The sequence below is a fragment of the Macaca thibetana genome, chromosome 3, assembly GCF_024542745.1.
Source record: "Macaca thibetana thibetana isolate TM-01 chromosome 3, ASM2454274v1, whole genome shotgun sequence".
In the NCBI taxonomy this organism is placed as follows: domain Eukaryota; kingdom Metazoa; phylum Chordata; class Mammalia; order Primates; family Cercopithecidae; genus Macaca; species Macaca thibetana.
This window is the reverse complement of record NC_065580.1, coordinates 158,742,802-158,764,304: the sequence shown is the minus strand read 5'-3', so window position 1 is coordinate 158,764,304 and position 21,503 is coordinate 158,742,802. Positions and strand designations below refer to the sequence as shown.

General features: G+C 42.9%; 1 protein-coding gene across 5 annotated transcripts in view; it reads left to right on the top strand.

The window, feature by feature from the left end:
- Positions 1-4,615: 4,615 nt before the first annotated feature.
- The window catches only part of KCNJ15 (potassium inwardly rectifying channel subfamily J member 15), a 53,404-nt gene continuing 36,516 nt past the window's right edge, over positions 4,616-21,503 (top strand). For 2 of the 5 annotated variants that reach the window (XR_007724259.1, XM_050784579.1), the window contains exon 1: positions 4,616-5,092. The gene's annotated coding sequence lies outside the window, so the exon portion shown is untranslated. The other 3 variants (XM_050784582.1, XM_050784583.1, XM_050784580.1) reach the window with 3 other exon arrangements.

Genomic DNA, 21,503 nt, shown 5'->3' with positions numbered 1-21,503 from the left:
GGGAGACAGGCGATTCTATAACCAAAGCCATTTTTCTTGTGATTTCTGGCTGTCTAAACTCCATGAGGCTAAGGCTAGAGTTACATTGCTAAGCTGTCCCAGAGGTCAGATCACTTGGTTCTTTTAATCTTTACTTAAATAATCTTTAATTATTTGCTCTTCATTTTTCCTGGAATGTCAACAACCCTACTTTGTCTCCACCTATGGAAATCTTGTGGCCTGCACTCAATTGTTCCCACCCCTGGAAGGCTACCTTCAAACTCCCAGGTAGAGTCAATTCCCCTTCCTGTGGGCTTCTAGAATATTATGGTCCTATAACACTTATCACACTATATCATGGTTAGCTATTTGTCCATCTTACTGCTGAACTATACAATTTACTCCAGTTTAGGAACTGGAGGGTCTTTGGAACTCAGCAAAGAGAAGGCATCTGATTTAGTTACTAATCAAACTAAATTGACATGATACCAATAACAAAAGTTTCTATTAGTAACAAGAAAGCCCTGCTAGGATTCTCCTGGCATTTTGAGGAAAAGACCATATGCATAATAAAATCTCGTGCATCTTAAATGGAATTCCACATTTTAGTGCTGAAATTCACGATTCCCCAATCACAATTGGGAAACTGACAGAGTGGAGGAGGATGGGAATATTGAGGGAGTGGGGAGCGATGGTTAGGGGTAGTGACAGCACCCGCACCATGGATTGGAAAACATTCCAGCACTCACAGGATTAGCCATCGTAGCCAGTGCTGCTGGGAGTCTGGCCCAAGCCCTGTGAATGTTCTGCATTGCTTCTGAGAGCCCATTCCGGTGCTTCTGTGTGTGTATTAATTTTAACAGCCTGCTGCCCCTACCACCATCTTCATAAAATTGCCCTTGGGCTATGGGAGCCGCTTCCACTTCCGTTGCAGATGCAGGAAGCCAGAGCCCTTGGGAAATTGCATGTTTCCTTTCTACTCTCAGTCAAAGACTGATGGGCAGCATCACGGAAGCCCAGCTCTCTTACCAAGGATGCTATTTTCACTCCAGAACTCCCTCCCCAGGATTAGGCAGGGACTGGGTCTTGTCCTTGTCCTAAAATTGTACCCTGGCTCCTTCCCTTGCTGACTTGCTTTCCCCACACCATTTTGAGTTCCTCCTGGGAGTACTACTTTAACAAATTGCGTGTGCATTTTTGTTTCAACGTCTACTTCCATATAATCTAACCCCAGACAAGATTTTAATTTTGTGGCTTCCTAGGGCAAGCTTCTTGCTAGAAAGACCCAAAGGCAAGTAGGTCCTCACTTCTGGCCTGTGAGGTCTGGCAATGGGTACACGTTATTCTTCAAGACTCACCTATATTTCAAGGGATCATTTTCAATACCTCCAGGATAAGGATGGTGAGAACAAACTGGAGACAGCTGGCCATATCATGCTGCACCTGTGGAGGGCTCTTTAAGCTGCTAGATTCACAGGAGAGTCTGATGAAGTTTTAAGAGCTATTGTAAGCTTCCATAAATAGCTCCATATCTAACCCAACTTAAATAGAATTTATTCCAAGGTAAAAATATTTTTTTCCCTCTCATCACACTTTAAGGTTTTTTATGTCTTGATGCAAGCCAAGATGAGGATTGGAAACATTATAGCAATTTTTTTTTCTTTTTTGGAAATTATTCTTGGGAAACAGTTCTCTTGAAAAAGTTGGTTCTTATGAACTCTTCTGCCCGGTATTTGGATGTCTTTTCAGATCTTTGTAGAAAGATTTAGACTTCTATGTATTTTCTATGCAAATTTGACACATGTAAGAGTATTTCTTTCAGTTAACTGTGGAGATGGGGGTGGGGGAGCGGAAAGAAAGAAACACAATTTGCTGAACAGTCATTTATATTTGTTTTTATTTTCGGCTAAAAGGTCAGTAAAATTAACCATGTTCAATTGTGAAATGATTAGCTATGTTATTTCATGTAATCTTATACAGTCGATTTCCCGCTCTACTCCTTAGAACCAGATTGTGAAACAGATTTTACTCATTGGATGAGAGAGCGATTGGATGGTAGAAAATATTATTTTGTCAGGATTAACAGTTTGTCATATTTCCCTTAGTCAGCTTCAGAAATTTCCAGAAATACTTAGATCATTCAGTTGTTAAAGCATGCTAAACAAAGCCTGGCCTTTATGACAGAAGTCACAAAGACCCACATTTTAGAATTTCCCCACTCACCGCTCAACCCTGCAGTCATACATTTATAATGTCTCATCTCCTTTGGTAAACTGTCAGATCTGCAGACTCAAAATCTAATTGTTGACATATCACCAAATGAAAAGTAACAAAAACAGGTAAACATCACCAAAATCAAGAACATTGTCTTAGCATTTAAACTTTAAAATGTATTTATACTACTCTGGACTCATTTTCTCCTTCCATCATCTTTAAGATTGTTATGAGTATCTGCTCTACTGCTTATGGTCCTGCAAGAACTAAAACTTCCAGGAGTATTAAACTATGGTTATAATCCATGCAGTGTGTAACTCAATGCTGAGAAGAAGCTACGCATGCATATGTATGCTCAAAATATAAGAATTTAAGAAAAATGTATGATGATGAAAAATGCATGGAAAGAGCTCAAAACAGCTCTGTAGCTGTGTGACTTTGCACAAATCACTTACATTCTTTGGCTTCCATCTCCTTGCCCTTAAAATACAACTAATCAAGCCTACATTTTGGTCTGAGCATGGAATTAACAACATTTCTGGCAGTGTTTTACAAATTGAAAAAAGGTGTTCAAATGTTAGTTTATTAGGTAAAGCTGAGGCTGGAAATACAGATTAAATATAAGGAGATAGCTAAAGTTCCATGGTAACAAATCATATCTCCCATATGTAATCTTTTATCAACCCACTTGACAAATATGCATATTTTTTGAGGGACTATGATGTGCCAGATATTGCTGGAAAGATGTTTGGTGAACAAGACAGGTACCATTGAGCTCTAGACTGGAACACAGACGGTAAACGGAAAAGCTTCAGGGCCGCTTCAGGCAGTGGTAAGTGAGATACACAACAAAAGGGAGTCTTGGGGCACGGAGTTGGATCGGGACCAGATCAAGTAAGGACTTCCCACAGGAGGTGCCATTCGGGCTAGGACCTGAACAATGAGTCAGCTCAGTGAATGAAGGCCAGAGGGGACCATTCCAGGCCGAGGAAACAGCCCCTGCAAATCATCCCACCTGAGCAGCTGGTATATACTCAGATCCTTTACTTCTCAGTTTTCCCTCTTTCATCGTTCTTCACCTCTGTGCTTACCCATTTTCTATGAGACTTTTAGCATATCCTCGCGGGAGAACTGATTCTAGACTGCTGGAGTAAAGCTGCACCAGCTTTAAGAAGTCCAAATCTTGTGTGGCTTCTTCATCCTCCTGCCCTAAACCCCTGGGAGCCCAGTGTCTGCTTTCCAGGGTCACTATTTAAGCTCCCAGGCTGAAAAGGAGTCTCTTGCTTCCAGGGAAAGGGCAAAAGAGGAGACTGAGGCATACCATCTCCACTGGGAAAACAGAAATGGAATGATTAGGGGGAGAAAATGAGGAGGTCTCAGCCCTTCCTTCCTAAAGGCAGAATGACACCCCATCCCTTCCAGCTCCCATTTAGTTCAAGCACCCAGAGCAGCAGCAGCTGCACTTGGGGTGAATTGCGGAGCCCAGTACTCTGGTGAGAGGAAGTATCATTCATTTCCAACAGAAGCAAGGCGTTCCTCACCCTGTCTGCTCTATGTCAAACCAGATGCAGTGGCCTGGCCCTACCGAGGTGCCTGGGCAGGGGACGTGTGGGTGTATCATTGTCTCCCATGGGAAAGAAACCCTTTGTGTCTCTTGGCATTGCCTTTGGACCAGTGTAGAGGGCTCTCTCTAGGGGAAGTACTTATGAAAAATCCATTCCATCTCTTAGGATTGAACACGGTCCCCATGCACTCTGGCCATGAGAAGGCCAGGAGAGCACATGAGCCTTGGGCTGGCCTCCCTTGATGTGGTGGCTGCAAGAGTCACTTTGCGTAGGATGGACATATAACCCCATTCCCGAAGGAAGCTTCCTGCTTCTGCTTCCGGAGATCTTCCATTAGAAGCCTGCTTCAAGGATGGAATTCTGACCATTTCTCATAAAGATGCCAGACTATGCAAGAATGCTGGAACCCAGATTCCAACACATATCCCCAAGCCCAATTTCCATGATCCAGAAGAACCCAATTTTGCCCGTGTCTATTCAACTTCTTCATACACACACACACACACACACACACACACATATATATATAAAAAATATATTTATCAGGGAAAATAGGGGTGATGGAAGAAAAATCAGCTCAATAAGGGGGTTGAGCTAAAAACATGAGTTTCCCTCTGTGGCACTTTGCTTAAGTATGTTTAATATAGGTATAGTCTATATGGGTTCGTTCTGATTCCCCCAGGAGGCAAGAGGTTTTGTTAATATTCATTTGGGGAGGAGAGAGGAAAGAGAAAAAGAAAACATGGGATAAAGGAGAGATTGTTAGAAAAGGTAATCTGGTTATTTATTTATAGTTTACTTAGCCAAAGGGACCTTAAAAAAGCTTTGATAAGAATGGCCCAAGTTTCTTCAAAGATTAACTGGCATTCTTTAAAAAGGCATCAGTTTTCTTTCGCACAGGTGTTTGGAGAGCCTGGACTGGATGCCCACTAGAATCCTGTGCTGGTCTGCAGATTTCCTGAAGACCTTAAGACATGCTGACATCATGGTCTCCTTTCTCAGATTCCTTCTCTCTCTCTTTCTCCCCCACTGTCTCTCTCTCTCTGTCTCTCACTTTCTCTCCTTTCCTCCCTCCCTCCCTCCTTCCCTGTCCCTCCCTCCTCTGCCCAATGTCTCCCAATCTCTTTCTTTCTGTCTTTAGTTCCTCCAGGTAATTCTTACTTAAACTTGTACCAACTTGTTTTTGACTGACAGTGAACAGTGAGAGAGTTTTCTTCATTTTGAGGAACCCTAAACGCCTATCTTTCCCAAGGCAACCTGTCTGGACTGAGAATTTTTGTGACTTGACATAACTCCCCATCCAGCCAGGAGTCTGCACTCTTCCGTCTTTGCAGGTAAGAGGTACACGGTGCTTATGTCAACTCTGGGGCATGTGGCATGCTGGAGGTAGTTTTGAAAAACTTTACTTCTAAAGGTAATGAAAACATTTGATTCTTTTAAAACTTATTTAAATCATTCAAGACGCCCGTGCTTATCTGGGGGAATTTACAAGTGCTGTTTGCATGTGGAAAATGGGATTTTACTTAATGATGGGACAAAAAAAGTGTTTTATTCTTGCTCGTGAAACAATATCCAGATGTTGTCTTGTTTGCTGTGGGTCTACGGGGGTCTAGCTCGCGGGAGAATTACTCCAACTTCCCTTTGCAAGGGTCTGTCAGAGCAAGTTTGTTATTGATTTTCAGCGATTGCATAGTTCTTTGGCTAATTCTGAAGCAGTTACTTTCCTTTGTCAGTGGGGAAATCAGTTTGGATTGCCGTAAGGCGAAACCTCGCTGGAATATTTTAAAATCTGTTACCTATCCTTATAAGAAAAGTTATGTAAGTTTTCTGTGGTAGGTGTATGGAATGTAAACAGTCCTGACTTTGGAAACATTATGAACTGTGTTCACGACCCATGATTGATCTGTTTTTTAATCTCTGTGTAATTTCGTGAGAGTTTAGACTATCCTCAGCTAATAAATGTTATACTGGGTGAAATTTCCACATTGCTCCTGTAACGCCAACGTTTGTCTCCTCTGTACTTCCGCATTTAGTCGCTTGAAGGAAATAAGAATTTATTGTTCAATAGAGGTTTATTGACCTCATAATTTCTTTAACCCACAGGTTAGAAAACTTACAACGAATGTAATATTTAACTGTGGAAAACTAAAGACCAAAAATGTGTACCATTAATTCAAATGTTTAGATTTATTTTTATCTGAACATATCTTAATCTTTTTCCCTTTAACCTGTAAGAGGGATTTTGAAAAAAAAATCCAAGTGATTCTTAATATCCATTTTTTTTGCAACCTCAGGATCACACACACACACTCACACTCATGCATGATCAACTGTTATCCCCAATCCTATCTTATTTTGTCCTCTCATGAATGTTTAAACAAATATGAAACAATCAGTAGTAATAGCCTTAGGTGACAAATTCTGTCCTATTTAAAATTGTCCTAAAAATCAAAAGAAAAGTGTCCCATAAAGGTATAATACATTTTTAAATACCATCATTTTGTGAAAACTAAATACAGTATCAGAGACACTTCCAGCCGAGTAATTAAGTAAGTAAGCACTTACCTCACACACAGCTTCCCCGGGCGCTGTTCTTTCTTTCCATACCTTCTAGGATTTTACTTTTTAGCAGTTTTTCTCTTTCTCTAACTGTTAATATAATAAATGACCATCCACCCAGAGGTAACAAGGCAAGTCTTCCCAAAATACTGAAGAGTAGAAGAGTTTAACCAAATTGTCGGTAGCAGCATGTCAGAAACGCTCATCAAATAACGGAACAGACTTTTCTTCACTGAATTAAATAAACGTATAAATAGTCTGGGGATTTTAGAGAAATTGCCTTAGTTGAACTTTGTGATTCTGGTTGCTTAAGGAAAACACATTTTTCTATAAACGTCCCCTCTCCATCTTTCCACTCCTTCCTCCCACTAACAGTTGTGGTCATTTTACAGAAAGTCTTGTTTCCCCAATTTCCTCTCCTCACACTTCTCACCAGTGCAGACAGCCAGTGTTTTGGGGGGAAAGAGAGCAAGACCCCAGGCTGCATATGCCAGCAAACCTGAGAAGCCAACAAAAGCAGGTCTCCGGGCTCTTTCCCACAAGGCTCAGCACAACCTCACTCTGCTTCTGCATCGAGGAAATCTCGAAAGGGCTGTGCTTTCTTGGGGCGTGTGTGTGTGTGTGTGTGTGTGGTGTGCGCAATTATATACCTGAATAACAATGACATACTCGGTACAAGAAAACCCACCAATATGTGACTTTAGACATGGAATAGAGAGGCAAAGTTATTTGGATTTAATCAGTACATGCCAAATCCTTGAAATATCCTTTCCTGTCCAATCTCCTCTCATCTGTTTAGAGACTCGAAGCAACCCACGAACTTTTTTGCATACTTTACCTCAGAGTTCAGGGTTGCTTATGAAATGTAGTTGCATGGTGGATGCGTCAGTCTTAGAGCCAGCCTAACAGTCCAGAGACTGAGCTGTAAGCATGACAAAGCTGTAAATGACTGGTCCTTGGGAATGCGTGTTGAGGGCATATATACCTCCCTAATCATTTTCTTCAGTCTTTAATATGTAAGTCATACAGTTATCGTTATTTTTTTTCCCTGCAACAATTCAACCATTGCACCCCAGATTAAATCGTGCATCTCTAAATGTGTTGTTTTAATTCTTTAATTCTTTCAATCTCACACTGAAAATTGTCAGAAAGCTATTACATGAGTTAATATTAACTTTTATATCCGCAAAGATGAGTTTGTTGCTTATTCATGGGCAAATACAAGAGGCAAGTCAGTCAGAGGTTATTGTCTGTCTTCTCTCTTTTCTGTCCTTTACCTTTATCTCATAAAAGCCACCTCGGAAGTGGGACTTCTGGTGCAGTTGATGGTGGGATAAGGCCGGGCAGGTCTGGATCTAGAACAAAGTGAACCAAGGGTGGGCCTTACTCTGTGCCCCTCAAGGATGCAGTGCCCTGGAGGGAGACAGGTCTGACCCAACACACCTGGCTCAGGTAACTTCCTGGTGCCAGTTTTGCAGACAGGTGAAGGAGCAGTGTGACCCAGTAGTAGCTCCAGAGACAAGCAATCTAAGAAGTGCTAAATCTTCCCCAAAGGAACACAGGGAGCCTGCTCCCACCTTTAAAAGGAGAACTAAGGGCAGAGAGGGAGAGAAACTAAGTTATAATTTATAAATAAGGGTTTATAAACATTTAGGAAATGCAAATTCTTTCTTGGAACCTTTATTTATAACTTAGTTTCTCTCCCTCTATGTCCTCGATTCTCCATTTAAGAAGTTTTCTTTGCTAAATATTACTCTGTTGAAATGAAAGAAGAAAAATGAGAGAACAGATATTTCTGATAAAAAGGCAGGCAAGAAAGTTGAACTTGACAAGTATAGCCTCTGGAACACATCTCTGGATTAATTCAGATGATAGTAGGGGGATCTCCACTCATCGTAATGCAGCTGGAATACACATAGTGAATTCTGTCACATTCCAAGGGAGAATTTCAGTCAGAAACACCTGTGCTGTTCTCACAAGGGAAAGGTCAGAGCTCCATGAGGAGTTTGTGTATCTGCATTTGTCTTGATGGGCATTGTGCCCTAACTACAGAAGAGATCAATAAACCAATGCCACCACCATCCAATTTGAATCCAGAAGTTCACACTTGACCTAATTCCAGAATACAGTTCGTGCTTCTAGAAGTAAAATTCTAAAGCACACAATTCCAGATATTTTAGCCACTATACAAAGATGAATCAGGGTCACATGATCATGCTCACGTCAGAAGATGCAGGAGAAGGACAAAGGTTTGCATTTTGATACAAAACACGCATGTGCCAGCCACCCGATCGTTTACAGTAGGGAGCAGTTGAGTGGAAGGGCATGTCTGTACTACCTTAGGACTGAGGACCTACAGAGAGAACACTGGAAAGAATTAGCAACAGAATAACCCAGGTTTTGTTTGATTCCGTCTCTACCACCCCACAGCTCGAATTCAGAGCAGTCAATGTGTAGGGATCCACAATGAACCAGCCAAGCAGGCCCTCTCGTAGTAGCCTGGCCAGAAGTCACAGCAGCTGTGTTGGCCGCTGATTCCCTCATTCAGAGTTCAGACATCCTGAGCCTGTCCACGTCCCTGGGATTACAGATAACACGGATCCTCAGAGTCACCGCTGGGCCATCAAACAAAAACGAGGGTGACGCAGAGAAGGAACACTGCAGCAGGGAGTGCAATTCTTAGGATGCCTGGGTTTTGGTTTCACTCGCATCCTGCTTCAGTCGGAGCTGCCCTGGTGTCGGGCAGATGGCTATGGAACTCATGTGCATTTTTTCCAGTGTCTGTACTGGAGGCTGGTGAAGATTTTACGGACCCTTAACACTGCACAATTTGGGGGCTTTCTTTAGAGGAAACAAATGCAAAATTAGGACTGTACTATTAGGTACAAGGATTTGGATACGACCTGAGCAAGTGAGGAACCCTGAAGCTGAAGTTTCATTAAGTTCTTGATAAATGCACTCTGTGTCATACATAGCAAAGGCCTGATACTTGTCTCTTGAATGAATGATTGAATTAATTTATGTAAATTTTAGCTGCTGGCTGCCCTCTCAATAACTGAAAAATGATAAGCAAAAAATACCAATCATGCTTATCCATATCTAGTGATCAGTGATATACGGAAAACTGATCTCAATGCTGTCTAGAATGTTTCTCGCTTCATTGGTACCTTACCATGAAAGGTAGATCCTTGTACTTGAATCTTTAGGTCATATCTCAGCCCAAGGGTAAGATGCTATCAAAGCCACATTTCCTGTGGTAGAGTATGTGAGTACTGAAATTAACTGTGCACTTTTTCCACTTGAGGAGCCCCCAACTTAAAACTTAAAGAACGTTATGCTAGTTGTGCCACTAGACCCTAGAATGGTATTGAATGCATGAATAATAAGCATCTTCTCGAGCAGACTTGAGGGCTTGCCCCAGTGGAATATCTGTGTCTCTGGTGAGAAGCCTTCCTCTTTATTCCTTAGTTTCTATTAACGCTGTTTCCAATTTTTGATAGCAGTTAATTGTGTCATTTCTTGGTAGAAATGCTGGCTAAACCCATGCCTACCAGGACAAATAATGTTCTCACTCAGTGATGTTTACATTTTCAAATATTTGCAGATTGATATCTTGCTTCATCTTAGACCTCTTTGCCAAAAAATGCAAGGTCAGCTTCTTGAATCTTGCTTTCTTATTTCCTAAGTTATCCTTCATATCTATTCCAACCTTTAAAGGACAAATTTGAAAAGTTTATCCTTTACTTTGACAGTTCACGAAATTTGGCATCATTTGTACTCTTCCTACCAATGCCATTCCCACATGTCTGCTAGGAGGTAAAGAAAATGTAATGAACCCTGGAGCACCTGGCTGCTGCAACCAGCATGCTCTGAATACTAAGAAATGGGAACCCTGCCCTGTCTTTTTTATGTTGTCAGAAGTTCATGGAAAGAATTTATAAATGGACAGTGAGCTGTATTACATACGGACATACACATACAAGTGACAAAGGCAGTGTGGGTGTGTATTTAGCTAGGACATTAATAACAAAACTGACTGTGTAGGTATAGAGAGGCTATCCCAATGTCAACAACATCAGAATACAATGGTGCTGTATTTTGAACATCTTGTTTAACATATGTCAAGTCTATAATTTTGACTTATAGTCCATATTAAAGGTTAAGTGCAGGCCAGGTGCGGTGGCTCATGCCTGTAATCCCAGCACTTTGGGAGGTCGAGGCGGGTGGATCACGAGGTCAGGAGATCGAGACCATCCTGGCTAACATGGTGAAACCCTGTCTCTACTAAAAATCCAAAAAATTAGCCGGGCGTGGTGGCGGGTGCCTGTAGTCCCAGTTACTCAGGAGGCTAAGGCAGGAGAACAGCTTGAACCTGGGAGGAGGAGGTTGCAGTGAGCTGAGATCACACCACTGCACTCTAGCCTGGGCAACAGAGCAAGACTCCGTCAAAAAAACCCCACAAAATTACGTGCACACAAAACAATTGTCCTCTAAACAGTGTTTTTAAAAAGTGATGTTGTAGTGACATTGATATCTGACATTTTTTTTTTTTTTTTTTTTTTTTTTGAGATGGAGTCTTGGTCTGTCACCCAGGCTGAAGTGCAGTGACATGACCTTGGCTCACTGCAACCTCCACCTCCCAAATTCAAGCGATTCTCCTGCCTTAGTCTCCCAAATAGCTGGAATTACAGGCACCTGCCACCACGCCTGCCTAATTTTTATATTTTCAGTAGAGATGGAGTTTCACCATGTTGGCCAGGGGGATCTTGAACTCCTGACCTCAAGTGATCTACCCACCTGAACCTCCCAAAGTGCTGGGATTACAGGCATGAGCTACTGTGCCTGGCCGACATTGACATCTTAACGTCACTCCTTGAAAAGAGTTGAATGTAATGTCACATGACTTGATTCTTATCAACAGGAATGCTGTGATAATCCGATTAAGAAACACTCAGTGTCTTGGTTCCTGGGCCCTATGAACAGAAGAAGGCTAGCTTCTCCCAGGCAGGCCAAAGCTGCTTTGAGGAGGGAAAGGGGAGGTGAAGTCCCCACTCCATTGCCACCAGGATACAGCTGCCTGAGAAGTAGGGGAGGACTCAGTATAGGGGAGGACCCTATACTTCCTGTCTCAGGAGTCAGGGGACAGGGGTGATTCTGCTGGTGAGAAGGCAGGAGGGAGTGTCCTGAAACACAGTTGAATTTGACAGCAAAGCACTGTCTTTCTATCCTGGGAAGTTCTGTGGTGAGCGGAGTCCTGTGAGGGTCCTGGTAACTCCATCCCTGCAAGAAATAAGAAGGTCTGCACTCAAATACGTTCAGAAAACCCTTCCTAGTTTAGGCCCCTCTTGAACCTTCAAAGCAATCATTAACATTTAAAAAACCCCAAGAAGTTCTGCAGCAAAGACGTTCTTTAACTTTGAATCTGAGTTGTACATCCATTTTGGACCACAGAACTGTCCACCACTTCCTCCCTGACCACAACTATGATTCCCTGCTCTGACTAACGTTTCACACAACCCCGCTGGGGATGCTTTGGCCAAGTGTGATGGGTGTGGGGTGGCAAGGCATCATGCGATCCAAGAAAGAACATGTGTGATGTCCACGTTCCATTTAGGTGTAAGTTGTACGACCGGGGCCTGACTACCCCTGCATGTGACTGGCCAGCCTTCAGGTTTGCAAAGTGGCTGCTTACAGTCAGCCCCAAAGAATTTTTTTTTTTACTTTCTTTCTCTTCATTTCTTCATATCCACCTTATTCCTAAAAGAATTTAAGTGAATTTACAAAGATACACACACACACATCATGAAATAAAAGAAAAGAAAAAAAAAGAGTAAATCTCAAAAAGGTCATTTGATTAAATCATTTACTTACAAATCTGATCTATTTTTAAAAATCACAATTAAATGCACACAGATCCACAGTGGCAGAATCTTACTTTTGAGCTCAACATTAAATAGAGATCTTAACTACGTTTGAACTTAACTTAGCTTTCTACTTGAACCTAGGAATCAACTGGGCACTCACTGAATGTCATTTTATGTGCACTATATTTTACAATTCTTTTGAAAGACAATGTCCATTTTCCTCTGTGGATCTTTTAAATTTTATTTCACCTTTTACACCCCTTTATGTATAATTTGTTTATACTGAGATTGTAAACTTTCTTCACTGGCTTAGACTCAGGTCTGACACTAGCCTAAGGGAATAATCTCTGGTCCATCAGGCCTGGGCTGGGAACCCTCTGTGGGATTCCTTCCCCATTCCTGGAGATAGCTGGTTCGCCCTGCTTGGCCCCGCTTTACAACAGCCTGCTTACTTGTCCCTTTTCCCTACAGGGCTACAAACTCTTTGACAATGGAGACTTTACGTAATTATTTCTTTGTGCTTTCAGTGCATGGCCCAAGGTATTCCTCAAGCAATATGTATTGAATCCACATGCACTGACATGAAAGGCATAATTTTTGCTATAATTACATCTTCACTTTCACCATGAACTTACATCTACCTCATCCTGCAAAGGCACAGCAGAGACCTTTTTATCTGAAGTCTTTTGAAAATATGTGTGTGTGAAAACGGCTGACTGGTGTGTTCTCTCCCTTGGTGAACATTACAAAGTGACAGATTGGCTGCTAGAATTGTGTAAGTGAGGTTATTAAGGAGGGAGACATCTTATTAAGGAGTGAAAAGAAACAGGGAACCATGTGCTTAAGATATAGTAGTTGTGTAAACCCAACAGAGGAAAAATAGAAAACATGCAGGTTATTTTGGAAAGAAGAAAATGAAACTTGAAATAAAACAGAAAAGTAAATACAGAGCCAGCAGGGTTCAGCGTGGGAGTGTGGGCTGGAAGTTGGATTCTGAGGAAGAAAACAAGGCGAAAAAATAAAAGGAAGAATATACTGCAATCCCAGGCTAGAAAGGGGTAATTTGATCTATGGAGCAGCAAATGCAGAAAACAACAAAATTAGCATCAATTCAGTCTCCTTCAAACACTATGTCTAGATCTGGCTTGTGTTAGCATACCTGTGGCAATAAAGGTATTTGGCTCTGAATGTGTTTTACATTTTAAATTGAGAGAATTTTCTAACATTTGCCCATTTTAAAGATGAAATATTATAGGACTAAAACTTGCAAGGGCCACTTTTCTGTGATTATGGTCAAGTGCATTTCGTTGCAGCTGGGAGCAGCTTATGCCAGTATATGACATTCAGAGTCTAGGGCTGCATGAGGATATGTACATTTAAACATGAATTTTATAATTATGAATATTAACCTATCTAGTCCAATATCCTGGGAATGTTCCCTAAACGATACTTTCTGCACAGCACTTTGTTTAGTTTTCAGTATCTGAAGAAATGGTCTGACTTGTTAGCCCTGTGGTTGGTAGAAATGTATATTTAATGAGTTTTTAAATCAACTCTCACTCAGATTTTGGATAGTCAGGCTTTAACCCTCAGTGATCTTCACCAAGCACATTCTTGCCAAGGGCTTACTCTTCAGGAGGCCGGGAGGTCAGTCTTATGTCGATTTAGAAGATATAAGCGGAGAAGACTTAGTCCTTGATCTCAAGGAGCCTCCAGGCTGCTGCTGGACAGAGGTGTGGATAGGAAGACATGGAAGTAGAGAAACTGTAAAGAAAAACACCCAAAGCACAAGAAAGTCTCCAGTGCCCAGCAGAATGTGATGACATTGACATGAGAGACCCTGATAAAGTTCCAGGGAAAGTCAGAGAGGGAAAGACCAGATCCCTTTGGGATGATTGTAAGAGGCACTGGGACATTTGAGACGTGCCTTGCAGAACAAGAGGACTTCCAGGGTCAGGACGGGGAGAAGCCGTCAGAGCAGGAGGGTGACGGGAGTTAACGTGCACCAGCAGGAGGGTGTGGGAGGCCAGCAGTGTGCACAGGGGCTGAGCTTACTGCAAGGAAGGAATGGGAGAGTGAGGGCCACAGTCAGGACAAAGCTGGCAGCCAACAGCCAACAGTGCTGAGCACTCCTGAAAGGCCAAGCAGGGCTCTAAGTATTTCTTTTTGTTTATTATACTTTAAGTTCTGGGATACATGTGCAGAATGTGCAGGTTTGTTACATAGGTATACACGCGCCATGGTGATTTGCTGCACCCATCAACCCATCATGTATATTAGATGTTTCTCCTAATGCTATCCCTCCTCTAGTCCCCGACCCCCCGACAGTCCCCAGTGTGTGATGTTCCCCTCCCTGTGCCCATGTGTTCTCATTGTTCAACTCCCACTTATGAATGAGAGTATGCAGTATTTGGTTTTCTGTTCTTGTGTTAGTTTGCTGAGAATGATGGTTTCCAGCTTCATTCATGTCCCTGCAAAGGACATAAACTTATTCTTTTTTATGACTGCATAGTATTCCATGGTGTATATGTGCCATATTTTCTTTATCCAGTCTATCATTGATGTGCATTAGGGTTGGTTCCAAGTAATTGCTATTGTGAACAGTGCTGCAATAAATATGCGTGCATGTGTCTTTATAGTAGAATGATTTATAATCCTTTGGGTATATACCCAGTAATGGGATTGCTGGGTCAAATGGTATTTCTGGTTCTAGATCCTTTAGGAATTGCCACACTGTCTTCCATGGCTCTAAGTATTTCTTAATCCTCATACAGGCAGACTTTCTTACTAATCTCTTTAGAGATGAGGAAAGCAGGGTGCAGAGTTAAGAACATGCCGGGGCCACAGGCTTCAGAGAGGGGTGAAACTGGCCTTTGAAGCTAGGTCATCCATCTCTAGAAGCCACACCCTTAAGCCTCTGCTGCAGGAGATGAAAGTTAAGCATAGGCAATGAGGAGTCACTGAAGATTTTGGTTTTCTGAGTCCTGAGCTGCACTTCAGAAAAAACAGTCTGGTAGTGATGACCAAGTGACTAATTCAGAGGGCATTTTGAGAGACTCAGTGAAAGGAATGAAAACCTGGACCAGTGTGGTGGCTGTGGGAAGGGGCAGGAGAGACACCTGTGCAAGGGGGATTCAGCAGGTGGAATCTGGGGCTTGCACTGATTGGATACAGGAGTAAAGTTGCTTAAAGAGGGAGAGGTGAGAATGAGGACACCATTGTTAGGAAACAAAAATCAGGATATGTAGCTGGATTTAGGGAGAATTATATGCCTTCAGTTTTGGATGAGTCAGTTCTGGACTGCTCTCATTCCAGGGGATGTTGGAAACAGAGACTGGATCCCTGAGGAGATGCTGTTGGTGAGCATTGATTAACATCATGGGACTCTGAATGGGCAGTAGGGTAACTCAGAGGATGCCAAGAGAGAATAGAAAGATATAATAAAAGAGGATGAGCACAAGACCTTGGGGAACATAATTACAAAGGATGGGGAAGAACAAAAACCCACCACACTGCAGGAGAATGAACTCTCAGAGAGGCAGATAGATGACCAATGAATCTGCTGACCCACTAGCAACCAACAGGAGGAATTTTCTGAGGGAGACACAGTTAATGGCACCACCCTTGATTCATATATCAGAGAAGGGGAGATGGAGGATGTTGAGGGGAAGAACCAGTGAAAGAGGAAGGCTTGGTATCACCCTGCCAACTCAGTTCAGATGAAAAGTGTGAGAGGAACTGAGAGATTATCATTTGGCTGGCAGAGCAGAGTTCTCAGTGTCCTGGAAGCTGGCTGCCTTCAAGCCTATTAATGGTGAATGTTTCTTATGCTGTTTTTTGCTAAATTTGACAAACCCATTCACCTTCCTCCTCAAAGTCAACTGAGTTATTCACTCAGTTAAATCCATCATGACTTAAGAAGTATATGCTTAGCTTGGAGAGGGGGTTACATCTGTTCCTGTAGTCACATAATTACTGGAGACATGAAGGAAGATTCCAGCAACTCAGGCCCCTTCTGAACAGGTTGAATACCTGGTTTTTACGAGCAACCAGCTTCAGTTTTCTGAGAAGCTCTGAGTAACTACAAGTAAACTACAAGTCTGTTCTTGAATATGTTTATAATAAAAAAGGAAAGATAATGCAGTTATTTGCTAAATGCTGCAATGATTAAAGCAAGATTTTTCAAGTTTATCCTTTCATAAGACCGGCAACATTTTGAACACAAACAGGATCTGACAAAAATAGTAATAACGAAAGCGGGAGAACAAGGAAGCAATGCCAGTTTTCTTCAGAACAATCAGTTGTCACCGACTTCGAACCTACCTGCAGTTTAAAGTTTCTTTGGCTGGGACTATCTTCTGTTTTTTCAGTGCTGTACTGTGATTCAGCCAAACTTCAGCAAAAAAGGAAGTGCTGCGTTATACTAGTATTGAAAGTTATGTAGGTGGATTTTTAAAAAAAAAAAAAAACTACAGCCTAAATTTTCTTAGCAAAAGTCAAATGAGTAACAACACACAGTTTGGAAACATTTGGATAGGAGAAAACAAATATCTGATAAGAGTACTTAAAATCTGACACAAAAAAAAAAAAAAAAAAAAAAGGTGGGAGGAGAGTGAGAAAAAGCCCCTGACAGGTAATGGTAGAAACGTGACAAATGGAAGGTCATTCTAATGAGAGAGGCAGCCTGGTCTCATGGAAAGAGACTTTGGCCTTTGGAATCTGACCTTCCCGGATGTGAATTCCAGGTGTGCAGACTCCTGGCCGCAGTGCTTTTGGGAAAGGTGCACTAATGTTCTGAGCTTCAGTTTCTTAGCACATTATGAGGCATATGGGAAATAGACAGGTGGGTTACTTCTCTCTCCACGCCAGGTTTCGGAGGTTTCAGAGAAGCTGGTCTGACCCCATCTCCCAGTGTCACTGAGAAAACGGAAGCTCGGAGGGGCTGGGTCACTTGCCTGAGGTGTTGCAGCACATAGAAGAGCTCGTTCTCCTAACGTGGTTTGGAACTCCTCACCAGGCCTCCCCCTATCCCAGGTGGAAACTAAATCCCACTGACTCTCCACCCTCCTTCTTCCCCGGACAAGGCTGAGCTCAAGGCTTGTCCCTAAGGCAGCTGGTGAAGGAAAGGTTCGTCTTGGAGGTAGAAGCGCTGGACTGGAGTCCCCACCTGTGGGCTGAGGGATCCTCCGCACGTGGTTCAACCTCTTAGTTTCTCATTTGCAAAAGGCAGGGTAATTCCTACCACAGGACCACAAGGAAGTTAAATGGCATGATTTTTTGTGAAAGTGTTGTGGAAAGCACTTCCGTCTTCTATCTCATGAATCAGTAGGGAATGAGCATTCTCAAAATGACCAGAACGATTCCTAATTTCCTTCCTAAGGACCTGATTCCCTTTTTATACGTTCTTTTTGTTCTAAAAACAAAACAAAACTTACTTTATAAAGAAAGCCTGAATTCCAGAGCCAGAGTCTATCCTTTAAAAACTTTCAAGCTTTTAAAAAAAAAAACTTATAAAAGGCATTATACCAGGCCGGGCGCAGTGGCTCAAGCCTGTAATCCCAGCACTTTGGGAGGCCGAGACAGGCGGATCACGAGGTCAGGAGATCGAGACCATCCTGGATAACACGGTGAAACCCCGTCTCTACTAAAAAATACAAAAAACTAGCTGGGCGAGGTGGCGGGCGCCTGTAGTCCCAGCTACTCGGGAGGCTGAGGCAGGAGAATGGCGTAAACTCGGGAGGCGGAGCTTGCAGTGAGCTGAGATCCGGCCACTGCACTCCAGCCCGGGCGACAGAGCGAGACTCCGTCTCAAAAAAAAAAAAAAAAAAAAAAAAAAAAAAAGAGGCATTATACCCTATAAGCCACTCATACTTTCATAAGCAAGAGTTGCAATGTGAAAAAACAGTGGTCAACAGTGAAAAAACTCACTTGCTGGGTTTGCCTGTATGAACAAGTATTGTTAATACAAATTGAATCAGAAATTACCCTTGTCATTGTTTTCTTCTGGAGTTTCTTCTTTCATTTCTGTTTAAAAATACACAGACACATTTTAAAAAGTAACTATCTTCTATGTTTTATAAGGAGGAGAAGGTGATAAAGAAGAAGAGGAAAATGAACTTGGCATGCAAGTGGGCCTGGCTCTGGAATTCGGGTGGGTCTAGGAAAAAGTACAGACCTCAGTGGAAAACATATACGGGTGTGTGGGAAATCCCTGTAAACTATAAATTGACTACACAGTGCTTAAGCTGGTGTGGAGAGAAACCACAATGCTCTCTGAAACCAGAGAGGAGGGGACAGAGAGTAAGTTTTGCATGAAGAGAGCACAAACTGTCCCTGGGAGATGGAGCTGCTAGTAATTTTTGGCAGGCTTAACTGGATCTATTGAAAGTTACCACTGTAAAACCCCACTGTTGCACCCTGGGGTTCTCTGTGGGATGCCCCTACTTGTATCATCCAGGAACCCTATGGCCTGACTCTGCTTCACCCACACTTCTTCCCACTGCTCCCCAACAAGGCCCCCCCATTCAGTTGTTCCTGTATGCTTCCCCACTTCACTGCCATTGCCTGTGCTGTTCCATTTCCTGGAAAGCATTCTTTCCCTGTTCTATTAGAATCTCATTATGAAGTTTGAAGCCCTTCAAGGACTGTCAAGACTCAGCTTTCCCTTCCCCATGGGGCCTTACCTCTTCTACACTTTCTAAATGTTATCTTCTCCAGGCTGAACAAACCTAGTATGTCTCTGTGCCGCTAAGGACTAATCAGATGCTGTGTCCTCATTCATTTGGTGTTGGTGCCTCCCATATCTCCCATCAGATTATCAGCCCCTGGAGGGCTGAGAGCACGTTAGACTTGGCTGAGCTAGAATCAGCTCCCTTTTGCACCCTGAGCTGAGTGCATGCAGGTCTGCATTTGTAATCTAGCCTAATGCAATGTGAAATTTATTCTCTCTCTTTTTACAAATGAGGAAACTGAAGATCAGGGAGACAGCGTCACTCGTCCAAAGCTACCAGCCCAGGTGCCTTTCAGAAGGCATCTCACTCCATCTTCAGGATGATCCCAGGGGGTAGGCTTTCAGACTTTGACTCCTCCTATAAGGTCATCACTTGAAGATCTGAGATTTGAACCCAGGTCTGTCTGGCTCCTACCCTGTACCTTTCCCACTATAGCATATTGTGTCCCTGTCACCAAACTGCCCAACACGAAGTTGAACATGGAATCATATCAAATGAACTTGTGATCATCCCATTTTGTCAAAACTAAGAGAACATTAAAAAAATCAGCAAATTTGACCAGAGCAGTGTATTTATGGCAAGACCAAGGCAAAACTTGATTCCTCATTCTCTGCTTTATCATAACGACTGAAAAGGTTCACAGGTATATTCATATTTAAGGGAGTGTGTAACTGTTCTAATTCCCTATACGTTGCATGCATCATCAGGAATTTCATATGCAGCAGATAGGCATACAGCCAGATTTGTGCAACAGCCAAAGGCATTTCTGAGTGGCAACACCACTCTGATCTGGTGGAGCCATGTCCATCTGGACACTGGGGAGCCCCAGGCCAGCAGGGTTTCTGCTAAGTGGACCTTTCCAAATCCTCTCTGGGACAAAACCAGGTTGGGCATCTTCAAGAAAAGATGCTCTTGTAAAGTTGTTGTAGCTGCTTAAATAAGCCCCAAATAGAATCTAGTCAGTCTCTCTGTGCTTTTCTTTAAATTTCCCTTCATAGAAAGCTAAAACTTAAAGAGATTTCAGAGAAGCTAGTCTGACCCCATCTCCCAGTGTCATTGAGAAAACTGAAGCCCGGAGGGGCTGGGTCACTTGCCTGAGGTTTTGCAGCACATTCTCCTAATGTGGCCTAGAACTCCTCACCAGGCCTCCTCCTATCGCAGGTGGAAACTAAAGAGGAAAAGATGAAGCCGAACTCAGAGGGAAGCAACATAATTAAACTGGTTTATCGTTTGGCAGCAGAGATCAGAGGAGTGAGTGGAAAGAAACTGAAAATCGGTTAAACACTCGCAGTTTGAAAGAGGCATGTGATTCCTGCTTTTCCTAAGCAGCTGAAATGTGTTTATAGATCCTTCCTGGAGCTCTCTCATTGCTATTGTCCTATAAGGGGAATTCCTGGAGACTGAGCTGGGTGGTATTTGAGTATTCTTCTCAATGGAAAGCAATGAGCCTGTGTGCTACACTGCTTAGGCCACACAATCCCCCAAGCCTGGGCTGCCAGACGTGGTCATCATTGTTCCATGCAGATCATACCCATCCTGTGCAGAAGGTCACTGTAGGAACACATGGCACAGGGAAGAACACGCCCATAAAAATTCACATGGTGCTTGTCTAAACCGAAGGCAGGTGAGATCCATCCACTGTCATGGGCAGCTGCTAGCATGCTCCCATGTGTTTACAATAATTTCTCCACCAAAAGAGGCTGCTTTAAAAACAAACTGCTAAAACCTGTGACCCAGCGCCACATTGAGACAGAAAGCATGGGACTGTGACCGTTTTAAGAGGCTTGACCAGATCATTTTTCTAAGGATCCAGAGCCCTTTAGAGAGAATTCAAGAGAATTTCTGGTGACTTCTACCACCTCTGAAGAATTAAAAAAACTCACGTGTGCTGCTTTCCCGGCCTCTGTGGTAGTTAATTCTGCTTGGCAGTTTTTGTTGTCAAATAGTTTTTTAAAAATCTGGAGCTATCTCAGATATAAATACCTTATGATGCCAAAGGACTGTCTTTCACCCATAAAAACTGAAGCCATGTGCCAGAAGCCCTCGTGGCTCAAGGGCTCTGTCCTTGGACACGGATGAGGGCAGCTGGGCGGTGGGACCGAGGCTCTGCCTGAATGCTCAGCTTCTGCAGGCTAGGGTGGAGAGTGTGCTCCCGCCTACTGGCTCGGCCAGCACAGGAGCACGTATCCTGCAGGTTTGGGTTGCACACAGGCTTTCCCCTGCGGAGTCAGTTCCCCAGATCTCTTCATCACTTCCCCAGATCTCTGGGATCTTCAGCTGAGATTGGGCCCCAGCACCTGGACTCAAGGTAAGGCCCCTTAGGGTGCTTCTAGCTGAGCCGTCAGGGGAGTGCAAAGGAAGAGGGGAAAAAGCCACCCAGAACTCAAAGGAGATTTCTGGAAGATCCAATCAAAGTGATTCACCTTAACCTCAGGCATGATTTTTCCCCATTATCCACTCTTTTTAATTTCAAGTAGTATAAATCTTACTGATCTGAAGAAGACTTCTGCTTCTGAAACTACCAGCGCTTAACAATGATTGAGCCCTACTCTATGAGATTGCAAATAAAAATAAATTAACCTTGGCAGGAA